At 37.9% G+C, this 19,823-nt stretch overlaps 1 protein-coding gene across 3 annotated transcripts in view; it reads left to right on the top strand.

The window, feature by feature from the left end:
* The window catches only part of CNTN4 (contactin 4), a 1,043,858-nt gene that overhangs the window by 398,396 nt on the left and 625,639 nt on the right, over positions 1-19,823 (top strand). The window contains exon 4 of one of the 3 annotated variants that reach the window (XM_069561832.1): positions 2,314-2,418. The exons of the other annotated variants lie outside the window; for them this stretch is intronic. The gene's annotated coding sequence lies outside the window, so the exon portion shown is untranslated. The remainder of the gene's footprint in view (positions 1-2,313; positions 2,419-19,823) is intronic. 3 annotated transcript variants of the gene reach the window in all.

Genomic DNA, 19,823 nt, shown 5'->3' with positions numbered 1-19,823 from the left:
GATCCTTAGATAGATAGTGTTCACAACAACAATGTGATATGATGGATTCTGCTCATTCCCACTTACAGATGAGAAGGATGAGATTTTAAAAAGGTAGGCAGTTGGCCCAAGAGTGACCATCAATAAATGGTATAGTTGGAAATTCTAATTCTGGAGGGCTTCATTAAGAGAACTGTGACAGTTCTGTTGTATATCCTTGCGCTGAATCAGTCATCTGGCTTGACATCCTGATGGCGGGGGCAGGGGGAAGGCATGGATTCCTTCATCGTTGTGGTGTCTATTACTGAAGGACTCATACTGAACAACTCCACTGAAGAGTTGCAAGCCTTGGGAGGTCAAGTTAGAAAGTTTCTATAAACAAAAAGTATTAACCCCTCCACAGCCATTCTTAGCTATCTAGCTTTAAGAACAGATCAACACCTCCTTGTGCACATCTGTGTGTGTGTGTTTCCTACTTCCACAATTTCATTCCTGAAACTTGTTCTCTCAAGATAAATGATGAAGGGTATGGCTCAGATTGAATCTTAAAGTAGCCATCTTCTGAATACCTGCGACTCACAAGTATCTGTGTAAAGACTGATTTGAGACAATTCTATTTGATTGGAAATATGTTTTAACCAAAGTAGAAATGATTATCACTACTTAAAGAAAAACAAGAAAGAACAAATACAGAATTTGATGAAAACATTATCAGCAAGGGGAGACTTTGACAATAAAGTGTGCTTTGTAATTTCTCATTTCTGACTCTCTTTAAGGTTTATTGTATAACATGATGTTATTTATTGCTGCACATAAAAATGTACTCTAAGACATACGTGTATGTCTGTAGCTTAAGTATATTAATTCAGCATATCAGATTACCAACAAATGGAATACATGGAGCCCCATCCACAGTCAAAATGGAGATCAAGTGAAGAGACATGGCACATAATATTATTTTTTATTGACAGGTATTTTTGAAAACAAGTTGTCTTTGATACAAGTGTTTGATAAAAGAAAAAGTATCTTTAGAAATATAACCCTAAAATCTGGTAGAACAGATCTCATCAGCAGTCTCCTGTGACCTTATTGAGGAATGAACCCTAAGAAGTTAAGTGACTTGATGTGTAAGTCACTCACTTAGGAAGTAGCACAGTCAGGGTGCACTAATGGTAGAATTCTGTCTTAACCTACTGCACTTCCTAAATGCTACATCTCCACCAGTGGTACCACTATCCACTCAGGTCAAGCTGGAACACAGTATCACTGTTGGTTGTTCTCGGCTCACATGCAGTCAATCTCAAGTCTGTCTGTCACATCTCCGGTCAAATTGTTGACTGTAGCTGTCTGGTTCATCCCTTTCATGATGCTTCCTTGGTATCTGTGGTTTATTGGTTCCAGGGCCTGTCACAGGTACCAAATCCACGAATGTCTGAGTCCAGTTGTCAGACCTCAATATCTGCAGAGTCTGCATCAGCACATTCAACCAACAATAGGTTTTAAACACAGTATTGATACATCATCCATGGTTGGTTGAATTTGAGGATGCCAGACCTGCAAATACAGAGGGTTTATAGCGTGTTGCTACCTTGTTAAAACTTCAGTATTTCTCTCCTAATTTACTATGATAGCATACTAATTGGTCTCCTTGCCTTTAATCTGGCTTCTTCATTTTCAAAGAAAATGGTTCCAAAGTGCAGACTTGCTTATGAAATCCCTGCATTATTCTTGGTCATAGGTTGCCATTACATAATAGAAATGATCCAGGAGACCAGACCTTTCAAAGCAAGAGAAATAAAAAATTCCACCTGCGTATAATTCTAGGAAATGTATAAACCCAAAAAATAATCAAACAGAAAAACACAAATAAAATGCCATTCTTTTCCTCCCTTCCAGGTCCCACCATTAATCCCCACACTTGTGTGTGTTAAGTAGGTCAGCTTTTCTTGTGTCAGTATGCAGAATTCAGGGTGTTTGTTAATAGGAAGAGGGGAGCTGGGTGTTTCTTCTGTAAGTGTCTTGTCTGGGATCCATGGATGACTGCTTACACTCATGTACACAGTTTCCCCTTACAGCATGATTGTGATGGCATACCCCACATAACACGGTGTACACATCCCCACCTACTCTAGACTCCACCTGCCTTGCCTCCTTTTACCTCCTTCCCTCTTTACTATCCTATACCATTTGCCCTGGCCGTAGTGAACATATTTTAGTTACCTGAAAGCTATGCTCTCCAATAATATAGCTGCTAGCCACCTGTTACTATTCAAGTTAATTAAAACCAAGTGAAGTGAAAATGTCGGTGCCTGAATCGCCCTACCCTTATTTCAGATGCCCATTGGTCACCTGTGGCTGGTAGCTACCATACTGGACAGCACAGATTTTAGAACATTTACATCATTAGGAAAAGTTTAGTTGGATACCAGTGCTACAAAGGTAAGTACCCTTCCTTGCCTTTGGTCTTTCTCACCAACCTGCAGGTTACTGGCTAACTGAACTTTCATTTTCCAAGCGCCACTTAATTACTGAACTCTTCCTCCTGTTTCATATGCTGAGGTTCCTTTCTCTGTGGCTTCAGTGTAGGGTATCTTCTTTTCCTTCCCAACTTTCCAGTATTGATTAGGTTCCTTCTCTGTGCTGTACTTCATACCTAGGGCTTCCCTTAGCGTAATGTTCCATCACAGATATTGTAATTGTATGTGTGCTTGTCTCTACCCCTATTGGATTCTAAATCCATGTTTCTGGCTCAGTCTCACGTTTTGGCATGCAGTTGATGCCTGGCACTTTGCAAGAACTCCATCAACTTTTGATTTAGAATGGATTCATTTAAATGTTTATTTTATTTGAAATAGGCACACTTATTAGAATAAATATATTCATGATTTTCCATGAATTGAAGCTTTGTAAATTTGACTGTTATAAAAGTAGAAATTAATTTCCTTTTAGATTGGTCTTAAGAAACTTATCCTTAAGAATCTGTTACTTAATGTTAAACCCATTTAACCCTAAGCTGTACAGTAATGATGCTGCTGATGATGTGGTTTTCATTATCATCATCATCATCATCATAGCAGGAAACCTAAGGAAACATAACCATGAGCCTCACATCCAGTGAAGGAGAAACGATCTGCATTTAACACAAGTCTGCTTATGCCAGCCCATGTGAGAAGCCCAGTATCTAATATAATTAGAACAACTGTTTTCATTTTTCTGTGTTGCCTTCTAACACTTGACTACATGAATGCATAATTTGACAATTGCTTCCCTAGCTCAGATAGTTTCTATTTTTAGCTTCAACATTAATATTTCATCATAGATATCCACCATGGACAGTATAATTATTTTTAATGGCTGCACTATACTCTATCCAGTAATGACAACATAATTTACTTTGAAATTCACTCATTACTTTCTGGGTATTAGGTTGTTTTCAGTGTTTTCTATTTTACATAGCACTGAATATTTTCATGCAAGCAGATTTTGTTATTCAGAGAGATATTTTACCTTAGGCTAAATTGCCTAAGTATAAAAATCTATAAAGTTAATGGGATTTGAAAGCTTTTCCCAAATATTTTCCTATGAGTTTGGGTATATTGTCATCATGTTTAATTTTTTTTTTAGTGTAGTAGGACAAAAAAGGATCAAAAAAGATTTTTTAAATGAATATATGTGTGAAATAATTACTTTTTATTGAAAACTAGAGTGTTATTTTCTATCACCACTATTGTGTTGACAAACAAGAAATTTCAAGAAAAGCAAAAAAGATGCCATTCATTTTATTCTGTTGTTTAAACTAAATCACTATTCTTTTGTACACTGTAGTTAATATCCCCTTTATAAATTTGAGGTATTTCTACTCAAGGGGTTAAATATAGGACATTAATGTCCTGTCACTCCATATGCAGTAGGATCTAGTGAGCTCAAGAAAACAAGTGAAGTATGTATTCACAGTTTAGCTTTGATGGAAGCAATTTACTTTTCTTTTCTCTCTTGGGCCATTTTTACATTTTATTTTACTTCAAAACATGACAGAGATATCCCACTGCTGCTGCTGCTGCTGCTGCTGCTAAGTCACTTCAGTCGTGTCTGACTCTGTGCGACCCCATAGACGGCAGCCCATCAGACTCCCCTGTCCCTGGGATTCTCCAGGCAAGAACACTGAAGTGGGTTGCCATTTCCTTCTCCAAAGCATGAAAGTGAAAGGTGAAAGTGAAGTCGCTCAGTAGTGTCTGACTCTTCGCAACCCTGTGGACTGCAGCCTTCCAGGCTCCTCCGTCCATGGGATTTTCCAGGCAATAGTCCTGGAGTGGGGTGCCATCACCTTCTCCGAAGATATCCCATAGATATGTATTATTACTATCTTTTGTATATACTCCCTTCCCTCAGTCTCCCATATCAGTTCTTTTTGTATTAATACCTATTTTTGTTTATTTAACTGGCATGGTTATAGCTTTTTGCAGTTTGGGATATACTTTTCTGCTTCATAATAACAATAGTAATATGAAATTAGCAAAAGAAAATAGTAAAAAGACCTAAATTTATTGACTATGTGTTATGTGCTGAGTACCACTCTAAGTGCTTTGCAGGTATTAATGTATTTACTCCTCAAAGCAACACTATGATGTAGGTACTCTTTTTAATCTCCATTGCAAAGATTGGAAGACTGAGTCAAAAGAGAGGTTAAGTAACTTGTCCAAAATTGCACTAACGTTTAAATCTACAGTCTGTTTATCTGGGTTTCCTGTCCTTAACTTGCTTGCTATGCAAAATGGAGCAACTCTATTTTTTAAAAAAAATATTTCAAGTAGTTACCTGTGAAATTCTGAAACATTGACTGTAAAATGTATTAAAGGTGCTCTATAAAACTAATTTGAGCTTTTGTCATTTGCAGCAACATGGACAAACTTGCAGGGCATTATGCTAAGTGAAATGAGGCAGAGGAATACAAACACTGCATGATATCACTTACCTGTGAAATCTGAGAAACAAAATGAACTGGTGAATGTAACAAAAAGGCTCACAGGTATAGAGAACAAACTAGTAGTTACCAGTGGGGAGAAGGATAAGGGATCAAGATGTACAAACTATCATGTGTAAAATAAATAAACTGTACAGATACAGTGTACAACACAGGGAAGATAGCCAATAGTTTATTAGAACTATAGATGGACTGTAACCTTTAAAAATTGTAAGTAACCATGTTGTACACCTGAAACTGGTATAGTATTGCACATTAACTATACCTCAATAAAAAATAAGTAATTTATGATTGAATTTTTAGAATACTACCCACATCCTTTCAAAATCTCTGTTCAGAATGCACAGGTATTAAATGGCTTGAGAATCAGTCTGGATTTATTCCAAGTAAGTCACACAAAATTAATCTCCCTTCTATTCATGACTGGTATGCTAAAGGATATCTTTTGGTCAGGACACCTGGCAATCAGCAAGATATGGGGCAGCAGAGTGAATAGCATCCTTAGGGAAAACATGGATGATTTTTTCTAGCTGATACTGTGAGCATGTGCTTTCTCAAATGCTTGATAATTCTCATGAAACTGGAGGCAGAGTAGGTTAAGTATATTGGAGTGGAGCCTGACTGTCTGGCTTCAGAGTTTGGCTTTTCCACAGCACACTTAGTCTTAAAGTAAATTTCTTAGTTTCTCCAAGCCTCAGGTAAGGATGCTGGTGTGTGGTATCTACCTCCTACAATTGCTATAAGGATTAAAATGGATTACTGTGTACAGCGTTTGCATAGTAAATCCCTAAGATGGTATACTATTCAGCAATAAAAAGTTACAGATTACTAATACATCCTACAACATGGACGAACCTCAAAAATATGCTAAGTGAAAGGATTCAAACGTATTTTGATTCAGTTTAAACGGTCTGTGCAATAATGGCCAATATAGGGAGACAGGAATTATACTGTTGGTTACCTGGGATTGAAGATGAACATGGACATAAAGGATCTCTTTGCGGTGATGGAAATTTTCTAGAAATAACTTGTTGGTAATCATACAGTTCTGTATGTGTGCTAAAAATGGTTGAATTGTACACTTAAAGCAGGTTGTTTTATGTTGTTTAAATTGTACTTCAATACATTGTTTAAAAAACCCTAAAAGTAGCATTTAGCATAGTCAATGATCGTTAATGCCTTTTCATTATTAAATTATTTTTAATACTCTTTATTTTCCATCTTACCTAAAGTGAAAGATTCTGGGAATATTCCACAGGACCCTGTACTTGCCTGGGCTCCATCTGTATTTTATCAGCTGTTTTGGATGAAGACATGCTTTCACATTTGTGAATGACACAGCTAGGAGGGATAACTAATAGAATAGAAGCCAGAACCAAGATTTGGAATTGTTTTGACAGCCTGAAAAGCTGGGCTAGTACCAGTAAGATGAAATTTAACAAAAATAAATGTAAAGTCTGGCACAAGCTAGCTTCCTCAGGCAATCAAAGGGATATAAGCAGCTGGCTTCTAAAGTAGCTATTAGCCTTATAAAAATGTGTTTGCCTGTTAGGAGTCTCAGAAAATCTAGAAGATTCAGGCCAAAAGGGAGACTTCAGATATAAATGGAACATTAGGTTTGTAGTAGAGTCCCATCTGGAGAATCCATGCTTTTTGTTCACATGATGATAATAATAATGATTATAGTAATGATTATATTTATAATGATATTATACAAAATGATAAAATCCAGTGCTTACAATGTCAGTAGCTTGTGTAAAGTGCTCTATGTATGTTATCTCATTTAATACTTGTAACAACCCTACAGAGTATTTTTATCCCATCTGTACATGCAGACCTGAGTCTTCATGAGCCTAAGTTAAATTGTAAGTTATGAAGCAGTCCTAATTCAAGGCCTATGCTTTCAGCATTAAACTCTGCATGATCTGCCATTAGAATTCCTTATAAACAGAATATAGTTCTTAAACCCTATAAAGTAAAACGGCAGAAGCAAAGAGATCCATAGCTTATGCCTTTCGGGGAGGAATCACTGATGTTTTGTCCAATAGTAGGACTGGTTTATTTTAGTTCTAATCCTTTGGGAGGGACTTACTTCCATCATTGTGTTCTGAACAATGCTCCATCTAATGAACTGTGTGAAAGGGCTGAGGTGTCACGGACTATGGCCATTCCAGCAAGAAGACAGTAAACTCAGTATGAACAGCGGCTTAATTAAAGGCTATTACTAGGCTAGAAAACAAACAGAAGATGTTGCTGAAACATAGAATCTATTTTTAAATTAGTTTAAAATCATTGCTTGGGTATTGATAGAGAAGAGGATGTTTTAATAGAAAGTACACTAACTGGGAAGTTTGCTTTCAGATATTGCTTCCTGGTTTATATTCAGTAATCTGAAGAGAGGGGGGAAGGAAGTCACTGTGTGTTTATGAAAAATATAAAAGATGAAGTACTGACTTGAAACCCTTTTATTATAAAGAAGAAGGAAATTGCATTGGCACAAAGTCAGAAAGGTACATACTTGGTGTTTTTTTTTAATTTCAGAATGTGATACACACAGGTGATCTCAGTCTGAGATGCCATGTAGATCTGGAGATCAGAGGGTTAGAAGTCCACCATTCAGTTCTGTCACAGATTGTGCACATGCATTGCGAATGACTTTCAAATTGTTTTATTTTTTAAAAACTAATGAATTAAAAATTGAGGTTCACTGATATGCAGATGTCTCTTCTTGTTTAGCACTTAATCCCACTTAATCATTCATTTTTACTAAATACAATCATGATCACAGCTTTTTCCAGTGGCTGTAATTTTTTCCCCTCCATACCACTAACAGAAAGTGGAAAATGAAAGTGAGAGTCGCTCAGTTGTGTCCGACTCTTTGCGATCCCATGGACTAGAGAGTCCATGAAATTCTCCAGGCCAGAGTACTGGAGTGGATAGCTCTTCCCTTCTCCAGGGGATCTTCCCAACCCAGGGACCAAACCCAGGTCTCCTGCATTGCAGACGGATTCCTTACCCGCTGAGCTACCAGGGAAGCCCCATCAACAGAAGGTCATATTAATTATGTAAGTTCTCCTTCAGGTTCCCTCACTTCCCTGCAGGAACAGAGTCCTTGATCATCTTTCCATCTTCCTGTCAGTTTGGCAACAGACTGTGAGAAGAAAGTCCCAGCCATTTCAGCATATTTATTTTGTCTCTCCCTTTAAATGTCCAAAAGAACATACATTTCTATTTTCTTCTTGAAAAGGTTAAAGTTAGTATTCAAATACTGTTGCCTATCATTGCCATTTCCTTTGCTTTGAAACAAGTTAATTTTAAGCCTTCCCCACTTAATTCTATAAATTAACACTTTTAAAATTTCACATTGGCTGGTTCCTGTTAACACAGACTAAGTGTGGGTAAAACCCACTGTGTGCTTGCTCACAAGATTTTAGCTTGCAGCACATGCTTGTAAAAATCCATTAAAGAAGAGTATTTGCAGTTCTGTTTTAGTAACAAGCAACTAGTAACTTATATCTGCAATAATTATCTCATAATGATTTGGGATAATTTGGATTTGGGTACGTTTTCTTATTGTGTAATGGACATTAATAGAATGGGGAAATGGAATTTCTAAACATCTCTCTTTTGTAGTATAACATTTGATGATGGTAGCTGTCCACGTTCAGGTTACTGCCTCTAAATTCTTAACCTATAGAAGAGCATATTTGAAGTGACTGCTATCAAGACACTCATATGAGTATATAACAAAATCCTTTTCCCTTTGACATTTTAATTTCATCTTCCATTACTCTAGCTCTGTTAACCTGCTAACCTGATGTGACAATAAATACAATTCTGTCACTAGATAGAAGTCTTTTGAGTACAAATAAGTTGTAGTTTATAAATTATGTCTGCATTAAGAGGAACTGTAAATGGCCTCTGGTACTAGATTGGCATGTAAATCTTTGTGTTCTCCTAGAGTGCAGTGACTCTTGTTAAAGGTTATCCCTTGTGGGAAGCCTGGGAGCTATTCCCAGGGAATTGTTGAAAGAGATGCTGGCTCCCAGGGCTTACCCTCTAACTCAGTCGGTGAAGAATCTGCCTGCAATGCAGGAGACCTGGGTTTGATTCCTGGGTTGGGAAGATCCCCTGAAGAAGGAAATGGCAACCCACTCCAGTATTCTTACCTGGAGAATCCCATGAACTGTAGCCTAGGATCGCAAGAGTCAGACACGGCTTAGTGACTAAACCGCCACCACCATGCTGGCTCCCAGATGCCCCTAGTGTTAAGGAACCCTCTTGCCAATGCAGGAGACACAAGAGATGCTGGTTTGATCTCTGGGTTGGGAAGAGGAGGAAATGGCAACCCACTCCAGTATTCTTGCCTGGAGAATCCTGTGGACAGAGGAGCCTTTTGGGCTACAGTCCATAGGGTCACACAGAGTCAGACACAACTGAAGCAACTTAGCACACACTCATGTGGTGCTTCTAGATCAGGATTACACATCCCTTGCTCAGTGTGATTCTTGTCTCCTTCAACTTAAAACCATCTCTAGACAACAGACAGCTCCCAGAAGCAACCATGTGAACCATTGCAAGGATGTTCACAGAAGGAAACTGCTGACAGGCTGTGCTATGTATAAGATACTGGATGTAGCCTGTGATAGTCTTATGAGTCTTACATTTAGTTGACTCTAAGAGGAACCTCTGGCAGGTATTAAACACCTGGTAAGAACATTATTACCAAGTTAAGGAAATGTTTGGATTTTTGACTGATTTGATGCTATGGTAAAAAGCAGTTGTGCACTTCACTAATCAGAATCACGAATACATTGAGCCTAGAACCTAATTTAATTCTTGTAGATAAGTAAAATATATATTTAGGTGTCCAGTGTTACCCCCAGATCAATGTCAGATACTTAATAAAAAAAATTATAAAGCACCAGAAACTCAACTTTAAAAAATGGAAATTTATATATGTTAAATATTTGCTTTGTCTGAGTGCTAGTTTGGCTGACTGTTTTGTTGATGTTGTCCCAAGTTTTTTTTTTTTTAATTTTATATCATTTGGATACAGCTGTAAAGGAATGGATTAACTTTGATTTCTGATCATTGGTGAACTTTTGATCATTTAACCATCTTACCAGAATGGGTAAAATTGAACATTTGAAGGGTGGCTGAACCTAAAGTTAAGGCCCTTATTTTTTCCAAACTGTTCTCCAAGATCATATAAAATAACATTTTTAGATTGTTGTTTTTTCAATCAGGTTATGAGATCATTTCTTCTTATAAATTAGATAAGAATTTGTAGCCTTTTTGAAATGGTGACTACCAAATATCTGCTATCTTCTTCCCACTTTCTTCTTTTTGGAAGTCCATCTGGTGACTTTTTTGTTGGTAAAGTTTCTATTTCTAAAAATAGTTTTAGTTTATATAAGCATATAATTTCTGAACCTAACTCCTTTCTCAGCTTGTTTGGGAGTATGTTTATCTGTACTGCAATGCACTGACTTTTACAAGTACTGCCACTGTTTGGTGAGGTTCAGTGTAGGGTATTGTTTAAAGTTAACCTGAAAAAGTAATAAGGCAAGTTACAGCTTTGTAAAGAAACTAACTTCCTTCTTCTCCTCTTTCCATCATCCAACCAACCTACAAGAATCCATCCCTGCATCCATCTACTTTACAACTATTTGTTGCCAGGGAATTTAGAAATGAAGATACAGAATCCTTGTCTTTAAGGAGTTCACAATCAAAATTATTGCCTCAGATATATCAGCATTTCAGGTACTCTTTAGATGACTCCCTTCGAACTAAAATAAAATGTGTATCTGTGTATAATTATAAAGCAGATACATATAATCACTCAAAAACTTTGTTAGCATTTGAGGAAAGTTTTCCCTCTTTTTTCATACAATGGATTCTGTGACTTCAAGAAAGTTTAAAAGCCTTTGGCTAGATGTTTCATTGATATTGATCTCTTTTCTCCTTTGTCTTTGTAATTTAAGAATATATGAGAAACTGGGTTTTATTCTTTATTTTCAGTTTCTAATATGCTGGGGATTTGCCACATACAGAGAGGTGGGAAGAAACAATATCAGCATTTGGCAGTAAATTAATTTTTGCAAAAGCAAGTGTACCAGTAACTTATATTGTTCATGAACATAAATTTGTAAAGTTAAATTATGACTCAGTACATTTTAAGACTGCACATTGAGAGAAGGTTTAGCATACCTGTGGGTCAGCATAGATAAAAGACATCTATAGTTTCTTTTTCCCTCCTTGTCTGTAGCTTACCAATTAACACCCCAAAGCAATTAAAATATCTATAATTATCCCTAATACAGATTTATTTTCTTGGGCATTAGCCAAACTGCACATTTTATAATCATTTCCCCTCCAAGCACAACCATTGGTAATTATCTAAGATGTTTAGATGCAAAGGCTTAGCAATTAACAATCTAAGTTCATATTTGCTAGGAAAATGTGCAAAACAAGTCTGAACTTTCAGAGCTTGTGTAGACTTCTCCTTGCATTAGTGCATTGCCATTCCCTTTAGTTGAAATGGATGCTTACAAGTGAGAAAAGCAAGTAACATAATGTTATTTAAATTGAATGTAGGCTCCATTTTTAATAATAGATAGTCTGGAATCATAGATAAAAAGGAATGATAAATAATACAATAGAATCCAAATCATTCATCTTTGCATAGCTCTGCAGAGACATGCTGATTTCCATCAAATATATTCCTGGCATCCAGCCTTGCTTTGTTTTTGCAGGTTTTTTTTCCAGTGAATTTTTATGTTGAAATATTTTCCACATTAGCATGGATTGACTCATTTTCCTTTTTGGTGAAATACTGAAATATCTCAGTTTAACAGATCAGCTTGGAGCTTTTGCTAATCTTGAGAGGATAAGAAACTTGTTAAAAATTATTTTGCCCTCTCAAAAAGCATTAGATGTTTTGGCATTCTAGAATTAATATATTGAATCTAATGGAAGTTGTTGTAGTAATTACAGCTGTTCTCAAGCCCCACCAAGATTTGAGTAACAAAACAGTGAAGTTGTATCATTTAGCTATTTTTCCTCCCTTGAATGTAGCTGAGGAGGAGAGGACATCTGAAGGAAGCAAGCCCCTACTCCCTGTTTATTTTCCCGTCCTGGTAAGCTAAACCTTGTTTTGCCTGCCGGATGAAATTTCCCATTTCCCAGATGAGGGAACAATGAAAACAGTGACAGACTTTATTTTCTTTGGCTCCAAAGTCACTGTGAATGGTGACTGCAGCCATGAAATTAAAGGATGCCTGCTCCTTGGAAGAAAAGCCATGACAAACCTCGGCAGTGTGTTAAAAAGCAGAGACTTCACTTTGCCTACAAAGGTCCATATGGTCAAAGATGCGGTTTTTCCAGTAATCATGTATGGATGTGAGATTTGGACCATAGAGAAGGCTGAGTGCCAAAGAACTGATGATGCTTCCAAATTGTGGTGCTGGGAGAAGACTCTTGAGAATCCCATGGACAACAAGAGATCAAACTAGTCATTTGGAAAGAAAATCAACCCTATATAGTCATTGGAAGGACTGATGCTGAAACTGAAGCTCCAGTACTTTGGCCACCAGATGCAAAGAGTGGACTCACTGGGAAAGACCTTGATTCTGGGAAAGATTGAGGGTGAGAGGAGAAGGGGACGGCAGAGGATGAGATGGTTGGATGGCATCATTGACTCAATGGACATGAATTTGAGCAAACTCTGGAAGATGATGAAGGATAGGGAAGCCTGGTGTGTTTCAGTCTATGGGGCTGCAGAATTGGACACGACTTGAGGCTGACTTCCCACGTGGCTCAGATGGTAAAGTGTCTGCCTACAATATGGGAGACCTGGGTTTGATCCCTGGGTCGGGAAGATCCTCTGGAGAAGGAAATGTCAACCCACTCCAGTACTCTTGCCTGGAAAATCCTGTGGACGGAGGAGCCTCATAGTCTACAATTCATGGGGTCGCAAAGAGTCAGACGCGACTGAGCTACTAAACTTAAGAAATTGAACAACAACAGCTGAAATGGACAGAAACACAGAAGTTACTTTTTAGTTTCCAAAATACCCTGTTCTGAGGAGTTTGAAAAGTAATTTCATATGTCCGTTCTGTACAGATTTTAGAACCTCCATACTCTAAGATAATAGTGGTTATATCAGTTACTCTGAAGAAGGCCTTTTCTACATGTTGCTAAGTTTTAAAGCTATTTATATAGAGTATATTGTTTTTGCCTAGAATAAGCCACGTACTCAGCTGTTTAGAAAATGATGAAATTTCATCTTTTTCTCCCTCCCGCTTATTTTCCTTTCTTCCAGCCTTCTACATTTGTTTTCTTCATTTTCTCTGAGAAATACTGGGAAAAATTCTCTAAGGATCAAGGAATACTCTGAACAGTATTGGTCCCACCCATCTTGCTTATTTGACCTTTGTTGTAAGTAGAACACAGGTGTGTGTGTATGTCTGTTAACTGCACAGACTGTCCTGCACTTTCCTGTCTCTAAACAGGAGTAGGGAAAAAGTAAGTAGGGGAACATGGAAGTCGTAACTGATCATATAATATTTTCCTAGGCAAAGGTTGCTGAAGTAGCAGAGTTAGAGTTATTATTTCTTCACCAGGAGAGGAAAAAAAAAATCCTTCAGCTAACAGCTGCTGAGACAAGAGCATTCTCTACAGAAAAGAAAAGAAAAGCAGGAGGCAGGGGAGCGTTAATCATCTGTACGAAGGACTTTTTCACTAGAAAGGTACATAGGCACCTGAGGATGACTTTGTGCTTGCGGCAGGATGCACTTCCTCCCAGGCTCAACTGGTAGCAAGGCTGCCCACCCTAAGCCTTTTGCTTTCTGCTTTGTCTCAGCACAAGAAACCCGGATGCCCCCTCTTATGGTTTTGTGTATTTTTCATTATCGCCTAGCCAGTCTCTGATCATGCTCAGCTGCTTGCCTAGGTTGTCTAGGGTGGTTTCTGAGGGAGGTGCCATTAATCATCTTTGTTAATGTGTTGCTTATATACTTGCATAGGACTTCCGTGGTCTACATAAAATTCATTTTTCCCATAAGCCTTATTTTTAGTGCATAATTTTACAAAGAGTGAGGTCTTTCCAAAACACCTCTGTTGTGGGATATGGAAATGCCTGCTTTATCTTCCTTCACCCTAACTCAGAACTTGTGTACAGTTTTGTATTTGTGTACCAGCAATATTGCTTATTCAAATGTATAGAAAGTAGCTTAAAACCTGGAATATGTTGCAGTTACAAGTCATTGTGTCTACTTTGTGTGTATCTACTTTGTATGTTTAGTTAGTGAAAATGGTATTAAGGAGGAAAAATTTCATGTTAAAACATGGGCATGAATTAAGGATAAAATCAACTTTCACCCCACTGATCTAGACACCAGGACATTACCCTCCTTAGTATGTACAAACTTCCTATTAAATATTAATGACAAAAATTCAGTGCTTCTGGAAGAGTAGTATTTTACACATGAAAGTGAAAGTATTTATTGCTCAGTCATGTCTGACTCTTTGCAACCCCATGGACTATAACCCCATGAACCTGCCAGGCTCCTCTGTCCATGGAATTCTCCAGGCAAGAATACTAGAGTGTGTTGCCATACCCCTCCTCCAAGGGATCTTCCTGATCCAGAAGTTGAACCCAGGTCTCCTGCATTGCAGGCAGAGTCTTACACATGAAGCAAGATATAAACTTTTTCAGAGCCTTGACCAATCAATTACTAATGAGTCAGTTGTTTCTGGAGAATCAACAAAAGAAGACAGGTGAGGATAGTGATTGTGTCCCGTATATCTCTTCTACCCTCAGTGCCGCCTGGTAAATGGTAGATATTCAGAAAAGATCCACAGGAAACAACTTACTGTGATAGCAACAAATGTATGCTACATGTGTCCATTACCATTACCAATAAAAATAAAGCTGCTGCTGCTGCTGCTGCTGCTGCTGCTGCTGCTGCTGCTGCTGCTGCTGCTGCTGCTACATCGCTTCAGTCATGTCCGACTCTGCAATCCCACAGACACCAGCCCACCAGGCTCTGCCATCCCTGGGATTCTCCAGACAAGAACACTGGAGTGGGTTGCCATTTCCTTCTCCAATGCATAAAAGTGACAAGTGAAAGTGAAGTCGCTCAGTCCTGTCTGATCCTTCCCGACCCCATGGACTGCAGCCTACCAGGCTTTTCCGTCCATAGGATTTTCCAGGCGAGAGTACTGGAGTGAGGTGCTGTTGCCTTCTCTGAAAAATAAAGCTAGCTCTAAAAATTGAAGAACTCAATTAGAAAAGTATCAGATTCCAAAATCTTATTACTAGCAGGTCCTCTACCAGGTGCCCTACTTCCCAATGGGTCACCAAATGAAAGAAAAATATATGTGTATACACACATGTGGGAAAATGTTAACTGTTGATGGATCTGGATAGTGAGTATATTGGCAATTAGTGTCCTTTTAAAAAATTTGTCAATGTGTAAGCACTTTCACAATGAAATATTGGGATATGTAGCAAATGACAGACTATTATCTCGCATTGTTATGGACTCTCATAGGCTATAACAATTTTTAAACTTTGCATCATTTAGTTTGAAGTATCTCATACAACCTATCTTTTCCTATGTGTTTAAAATCCCTCTAATTACAGTTTTAATATTTATGGTCTCTGATATGGTATGACGGAAATCCCTCAAAACACATACGTATTCCCCCGGATCCCAGTCCTTTTGGTAGGACTGGAAATGTACTCTGTTGTAAAGAATGAGGAGGTGAATTTTCCATCATGGAGCAGCCTGCCTGTCGTGGTTTTATTGCACTCCATTGCTTTACACTGGGATCCTTTCTGTGATTATCTATGAGTCATTCGTGCGTTTTTATTTGTCTCATAAATCTATACTGTAAGCTTCTCAGACAAGGAGTGTTTTTAAGTTTGCAGTACCTTATTTCCTACCTGTGAATCAGAAAATTGTGGCAGTTTAGACTCTTCATAGGTTGTTTTGGTTTTTATCAATTTAAACATAAATCTTTAGGCATTCTTATAATTTTGCTCAACAACAAGTTGATTGAAAGCTCCCTGAAGTCAGGGAATGTGGCCTTCTGGGTTTCTAGGATGGTGCCTTGTATATAATAGATGCTTAGTAAGTACTGTTTGACATTGATGCAAGGGATGGCCCGTATGCTTTGCATATATTTTACACACTTTTGCAATTATAGTACCTCTTTTGTAGCATCTTTGAATCCTTCCTTTTGAAAGCATCCCAAATCTCAGAGATTATAGGCTGAGATAGTGGGCCTGGTGCCTGGACTTGGACTTGGAGTCTTATCTCATGTGTTCAGAAGCAACCTGAAGACACTGAAGTGAGATGCCACACCCAGTTGAGAACAAGGACTCTTGTTCAGTGCTCCAAGGTGGCAGAAAGTGAGAGAAGCTACTTCTTCTGGGTATACTTGTTTCAAAGATTGTGATGATGGGATTAGCCATTCTCTTCCTTTCTACTTTCCCATATTTTATAGCTACATATGTGACCATATTGCCCTTAACAGATATTTTCTGTCTTTGGTAATATAGTTAAAAGGAAGAATCCTATTCATTTAGCTTATTATTACATTTTCTATTTAGTTTTCTATTTAATTCACTTTTATGACACTCTGGGTCCTTCCATTTAAGAAACTGCAATAAATGAAGAAAAGGAGTAAGGCAAATAAACTTGGATTAGCTGGCTTCCTTGATAATGCTTAGAAAGAACCTCATGCTGGTACCCTAATTAACAAATCTGAAGTGTGGTGGCAGTTTATAGTTCAAACAGTATTGTCTATACTCTTTTCATATTTTATAGGAAGATTGTACAAAGACTTGATGGTTATATTGTTACACAAGTTTAATTCTATCCACATAAAAAATAATTATCCTAGAGGCATTAAGAACTGTTTTTACTGATTGAATATTTTGCTTGCATAAATGGTAGTTCTTATAAACAACTGCACATTTTGCTTAGTATATTACAGTTCTTAAATTGTAAGCGTGAATGTTTCATTTTAATTGTGAATTTCCATCCCCCACCCCAAATATCAAGATGATTTATAAGATGTTCTCTTGGTACCAAGATGATAAATTTGCCATTCATGCTCAACCTCAAAGAAAACTTCCCTTGTTCTCTTCTCTTTCTTTTTTCTCCTTCTTTTAAAAAAAATCTCTGTAAAGTAATTGAGTGGGGCTAATAATTCAGTGGGACTATTCTAATAATCTTATTTTGCTACTTGAATAGAATCTAAGCTGGACTATTCACAGATGTGCAAATGGTTTCCATATCAGAAATTCCCATTCCTTTGGTAGTAAGGTAATGAGGTAACATTTTAGGCCTCCTAAAATCTCAAAACTGGAGGATATCTAAAAGAGATGCTGGTCTCTAGCCTGCCTCATTTTACATATCAGGAGACGCAGACCACACAGTGATCTAAGTGATGTCTTCTCATCACCAGGAAATTCCATCTCCAGAATCCTCATTCATTGATTTCTGACACTAAAGTTTTATTGTTGGTGCAAGTGTTTGGTGTTGGGGCTTCCCCAGGGTCTCAGTGGTAAAGAATCCACCTACAATGTTGGAGACCCAGGTCCAATCCCTGGGTCAGGAAGATCCTCTGGAATAGGATATGGCAACCCACTCCAGTATTCTTGCCTGGAAAAATCCCATGGACAGAGGAGCCCAGTGGGCTACAGTCCATGGGTTGCAAAAGAGTTGAACACGGCTTACCATAAAAACAATTATGGAAGAGATCTCTGGTTGCCAGCCAATATCCATTCTTCCTTTGTTTTTTAATAACAGAACAGCAATATTATTTAGAACGTTAGTGTGCCCAGATGAAATATTATAATTTTTATTGCATGTACCAAAATGTTGCCCAGTTATATACAAGCAGAAATATTTGGGAGGACTTCTGAGAGGTCTCTTCAAGAGGAAAGGTTTTAGCTTGAAATTCAGATTTCTTGTCCTGTATCCCACTTCCTTCATTCTAATGCTTGGAAAGCAAACTTGATGGTTGGAGCTCTAGTAGTTACCATGGACCAACTGGTGATCTTGACTAAAGTAATAAGCAAGAGCAGTGAAGGAAAATTAGAGAAGAAGCCTGTGTCCTCAGTTGATGACTTTGAGTGAGAAATTCCCTTCCATCAGAGCTATTATTATTTTGATTTTCTTCCCACATGTAATTGCACCAGTTTGGCTAGAGTGAAGTTTCAAATGGATGATGCTTAGAGAAGTGTAATTCCACAGAGTAGGGAGGTGTTTTAGTAAATACTGGCATAATCTCAGTAACTCCCAAAGAAATTCATAGTATTGGAAGAGTTGCTTAATTTCTCCATATTTCAGTTTTCTTCTGTGAAAAATAGAGCAATGATAATAGTCCTTATTACTTCTCTCTATTGTGGTAATGTAAAAGTTCTCAAGAAAGTGTAAAATGCTATTTATATGCATTCCATTAATAATATTCTCTTGACCTAAAGCAAGATTTCTTAACTGAAAGTATGTGAATTCCTTGACATTTTTATGGAAAATTGTAATTGTGGATGCATTTTTTTCTAGGGAGAAGGTACTTTAAATTCTCAACAGAGTCTAGATATCAGAGACACCATTCTAAATGGGAAGATAATATTAATATTTATCTAGAGAAAGAGCAGTTTAAAAAGATCATTTGAAATTCTACCTTCAGCATCATAATCACCACTTAGTAATCATCTCCAAATGGCTAAAACTGACAGGTTCTCCAAGTTTTCATTTCTAACACCACTTCCTCCCCAAAGCATTTTGGAAATAAACTTTCTCTTTTCTAAAGTCCCATAGAACTATAATAAACACTCTCTTAAAATACATTATCTATGGGTTTTATACTTCTTTCAGTTCAATTCAGTTCAGTTCATTCGCTCAGTCGTGTCTGACTCTTTGCGACCCCATGAATCACAGCACGCCAGGCCTCCCTGTCCATCACCAACTCCCAGAGTTCACTCAGACTCACATCCATCGAGTCAGTGATGCCATCCAGCCATCTCATCCTCTGTCATCCCCTTCTCCTCCTGCCCCCAATCCCTCCCAGCATTAAAGTCTTTTCCAATGAGTCACCTCTTTGCATGAGGTGGCCAAAGTACTGGAGTTTCAGCTTCAGCATCATTCCTTCCAAAGAAATCCCAGGGCTGATCTCCTTCAGAATGGACTGGTTGGATCTCCTTGCAGTCCAAGGGACTCTCAAGAGCCTTCTTCAACACCACAGTTCAAAAGCATCAATTCTTCGGTGCTCAGCTTTCTTCACAGTCCAACTCTCACATCCATACATGACCCACTGGAAAAACCATAGCCTTGACTAGACGGGCCTTTGTTGACAAAGTAATGTCTCTGCTTTTAAATATGCTGTCTACTGGGCTTCAAATTCCTGGAAAGCAACTATTAAGTGCAGTTGTTGTTGATGTTTAGTTTCTGAGTCGTGTCCAACTCTTTGAGACCCCATGGACTATAACCCACCAGGCTCCTCTGTCCGTGGGATTTCCCAGGCAAGAACCCTGGAGTGGGTTGCCATTTCCTTCTCCAAGGGATCTTCCCAACCTAGGGACTGAACCCAGTTCTTCTCCATCTCCTGCATTGGCAGGCGAATTCTTGTCACTTGTCTGCTGTACCTAATCATCCACATGACAATAGGAGTTAGGTTTGTGTTTGTGCTTGCTCAGAAAATTTGTTTAAAAAGATGTTAATACAAACAACTCTTTTCCTAGGAGATATCCTGTTAATAGAAAATGTATGAAATTTTTATATTCCACAATTTTCTATTGTTACCATGCTATACTTTCTGTGCAGTAGTTAAACAAAGAAAAGTT

Source organism: Ovis canadensis, chromosome 19 (genome assembly GCF_042477335.2).
Source record: "Ovis canadensis isolate MfBH-ARS-UI-01 breed Bighorn chromosome 19, ARS-UI_OviCan_v2, whole genome shotgun sequence".
Lineage (NCBI taxonomy): Eukaryota > Metazoa > Chordata > Mammalia > Artiodactyla > Bovidae > Ovis > Ovis canadensis.
Note: the sequence above shows the minus strand (reverse complement) of the source record. Positions and strands in the feature narration are given on the sequence as shown.